Here is a 4,268-nt window from a genome sequence, read left to right on the forward strand (position 1 = left end):
TCTCGGGCAAAAGGGGGCCAGTCTGATGCCAATCCTCACAGCTGGTTCCTTCTTGGGCAGCTGCAACAGGATTCGGCAGGATGGCCGTGGCCCGAAGGTGGGGACATTGCATGGATGCAGTCAAGTTCTGTTCCTAGAGCTCTTCTTGATATTCCAGCATGACCAAGTCTACCAGTCCAGTGGGACGAGAGGCAAAGCATCACCAAAAGAGACAGAAACTTGTTGTGGCCCTCCAGTGGCCAGCGGAGAGGCAGCAGATTCGGAGAGTGGGGAGGTTGGGGAGGAACGTGGGCCAGTCCTGGAGTTGGGGAAGGCTCTGAGGAGGGCTCTGTGTCGGAGGCAGAGAGGGGGGCGGAGCCGTCCGACAGTTATCAGCTGCCTTTGGAGTCAGACATCAGTGAGGCAGATGAACAGCTGGAGTCTCTTCCCAGTGTGCGCATGTGCAGAGTTGCCAGACGAAGGGAACAGCTAAGGAACAAGGGTCGACTTGGGAGGAAGGCCACAGGTGCACGGTGAATGGCCCCTCCCAGAAGAAATAAAAGAGCCTCCAGAGCCTGGGGAGGGATTGCACGCATGTACGGGGGTATGTGCCCTAAGCCCTCCTCCCCCCCCCCACTTCTTTCTCCCAAAGGGCTCTCTGAACACCTACAGGTTTTGCGACAACGTTTGGACCTTCGTACTGAATGACGTGGAATTCAGAGAGGTCACTGAGGTGGTGAAAGTGGATAAAGTCAAAATCGTGGCCTGCGATGGGAAAAGTAAGGTTTTTTGGGGGGTGGCGTCTGTGTTTCTCAACCTCAGCCTTCTTTAAGATGGGGGGGGGAACTGCAACTCCCAGAACTGGCCCACCCAGCTTAAAGTGGTTGAGGTTGAAAAATGATATTCTCAGAAATACAGAAATTATCAAACACATATGAGAGGATAAAGAAGAAGTTGGAAGACTTAGAGCATCTAACAGCAAAATATGATGAAGAAGTTGGAGATGTTTATCAAGTGGAAAAAGTGGTGGTTAAAATCCTAAAAATGGAAGAGGAAAATGAATATAAAGAAATTAAAATTACTGATATTTATGGTGATTGGTTTGTCTCTGAAAATAGAAAGAGTGGAATACTGAAAGAGGAATTAAATGGAGGGGAAATCTACCCCAGATGGCAAGATACAGAAGAAGAAAAAACAAAAGAATTTATGGGTTTAAAGAGAGAAATTTTATTAGCAACATCATTGATAACACTACCGACAATCAAAGATAAGCTGATTAAGGAAACAGAAGAAAGGCATCGGAATTACATCAGAGATTTTATAAGCAAGGAGTTGCTAAAAGGAGTCCATACAAAGTTGATTAAGGAGATGATTAGAGGACTGACACCACAAATGGCAGAAGATATGAGACTGTTTTGCTACTGGAAAGATACAGGTTGATAGATGGAAGAGTATAATTTCAAACTAGTTAAACTTAGTGAAATGTAGTGACAATAGATATAGTTAAATAAATAATTGATAATGATGATAATGTATACAATGTGTAGTGTTATGATAAGTAATAATTGGATATGAATATTGAATGGTACCCATGAAAGGAAGATTAGAAATCCTTTTGGATTATATACAAAGGTTAATAAAAAAGAACTAAGTTAGATACAGTTAAGTCTTGATTATTAGGTGGAAAATGTTAGGATGCAAGATATAGTTAAATAAAGGAGGGATAATGATAACAGCGTATATACAGGTATGGGTACAACATAAGGAAACTGGATGTAAATTGTAAACAGTGATTTGGAAAGGAGGATTAGAAAACTTTGTTATTAAATATTATGGATGTTTAGCTAGAATAGGACGTAAGGATTTAGTGTTATTGGAGGATTTTAGAAATAGTAAATGAAATGCCAGTATGTGGTTATGTATTAAATCTTGGTATATTTTATGATGAAGGACGTTTAAACAATTATAGTCAAATGAAAATGGAGGTCTGATGATGGTAACATGTATAAATATCTGAGTTAAAATACTTGAGCTAATATGAATTATGTTTGTTGACTGTGGAAGAGAAGCACGTAAGCCTTTTTGTAACCAACTTTCTACACTTTCTACAGTATGTAAAGAAGGATGCGTTGTGTTTGTTTTGAAAATAAAAAAAATTTATTTTTAAAAAAAGACATCAGGCCCATGAATTCCACGGCTTATCAGAAGCGCAACAAGTGCTTTAAAAGGCGTCTGTCTCATGTTGACATCAGTTGCAACTCTCCTGTTTGATCAGGCTACGACATGAAGCAAAGCGAGCTCACTTGGGGGAGGGGGTGGGGGGCTGGGAGAAAAACCATAACCGAGATGAATGTGTGGAGGGCGTCTGGCTTTTCCCTGCAGCTGCAACTTAATTCCTCGTTTTCATGTAGCCCACGATGAAATAATAGGATTGGCCGTTGAGTTGCAATGGGGGGACAAAATCCCATTTGCTCTGCAAAGCAGTTTATCATCCTGAAGAAAAGGGGGAGGAGGAGGAGGGTTTTAAGGGGAGGGGGAGAGAAGTGGGAGCCATGACATTATTGCTCATTTCAGTGGCTTTGTTTGAGATGGGCACAGCCAGGGATAATTTCCGAAGTATTAACCTCTGAGCAGAGCGCGGGGTGTTTGCCGTCTCTGGCCCCAAACAACGAGAGCATTGTTTTCTGGGGGCTGGGGGCCAATGCCAGAGTCCAGATGCATGTCCAGGGTCGGCCCCAGCTGGCTAGTTCGGCCCCATGGCAGCTGCAGAGTGAGCGCTGGCAATTAGCTGGCATCTGCTGCACCACGTTTACCAACCTCACGGCTGACGAGTCAACGGCCGTAAAGGCGCTCTCAGCAGAAGGGGAGGAAAGGGACGAGTTGAGGGAGATGCTCCAGACCAGGCATCACACACCCGAGAAGCAGAATAATTGGCTCGGCCTCTGATGAGAAAACCCAACGTCCTGGGAGTCCCTGGATGGGAACACTGCAGAGCAAAATCCTCTTCTGGAACGGTGGCCACGTGGTGGCAATCCTTCCAAGCGATCAGTGGTTCCTTCCGGAAGTTCCTTCCATTGCAGTTCATTGATTCAGGAGTCCATTCCAGAAGTTCCACTTGTCTGAAATGGTATAGGGCATTGATGGCGAACATTTCAACACCGAGTGCCCAAACCGGAACACGCATGATGCACATGTGCCAGAGTGCTAGAAACCCGAAGACCAGCTGGCCGGTGCACGCATGCTGGATTTCACCCAAGTCCACCCATCTTAATTTGTCACGGTTGAAAAACATGGATGTAAGAAGAGAAGAATCAAATATGCCAAGTGGCTTTGAATGCCTTCCTAAGCTGCAAGGGAGCTTCAACAGAGGAAGAAGTCCTTGGCTTCGGTTCTCACAGAAACAGAAACCTGGACTAGCACAACTTTTCATGGGGAGGGGGGGGATTTGGTGGGCAGCACATTCTCAAGATTTTTTTGTTTTAAAAATGAAGTGGTTTTAATTCCTCAATGTCTTTTCTGCATCCATTACCCACTCAAGTTCAGTGTTGGGTATCCAGGCTGAGATGGCCGAAAAGGTCAGGAGAGCGGCTACTCTTGGGATATTGGTCAAAAGCTGAGACAGCTTGAAATGGAGAAAGCTGAGTTTGCCTTCAACCAAGCCACGGATGCAATGCTAGCGAGTGAAACTCAGCAACGCTTTTGGGAAATGGATGAAGTGGCACATAGTTCCAGAGCAAAGCTCCATCTGGCATTTTTATGCCTTTGCTTCACCGCTCCTCCCCCCCCCCCCCCAATTTGATGAGGCATTCCTAATTGCGAGTGTCATCTTTGCATTCCAGATCTGGACTCAGATACAAGCTGGAGATGTAGACCCAGAAAACTGTCCTCTCTTGGTGAAAGTGGACTGCCTTGGCTTGAATATGACCGTTCCTTGGTCCATAATCCCCTAGTCCCATGAGCAAGCTGGCTGGGAGCGATGGGAAGGGGCATCCAGCCTGGGCAGAGAGTGCTGGATTGGGGAACCCTTGGGGGTGTGCCTTCATAGAGGCCTCTCTTCCCCTGTTTGGCACCGTGGCTTTGATCTTGAGTTAACACAAGGCAAAGACAAATCTTGAATGTTTGGCCCTCCTTTGGGTCCGGCAGGAAAAACCTTCTTCATCTGGGGAAATGTGCAAACAGGGATCCTGCAGCTGTGATTGGCCTGGCCCGAGCCAATCGGCTCCTTCCTTTCGTTTGACTTGCTCTCCGTCTCCTGCCAAAGTCAAATTCACAGCCACCTCGGTGGCTTC

This window comes from Natrix helvetica (genome assembly GCF_964273705.1).
Source record: "Natrix helvetica genome assembly, chromosome: 12".
In the NCBI taxonomy this organism is placed as follows: Eukaryota; Metazoa; Chordata; class Lepidosauria; order Squamata; family Natricidae; genus Natrix; species Natrix helvetica.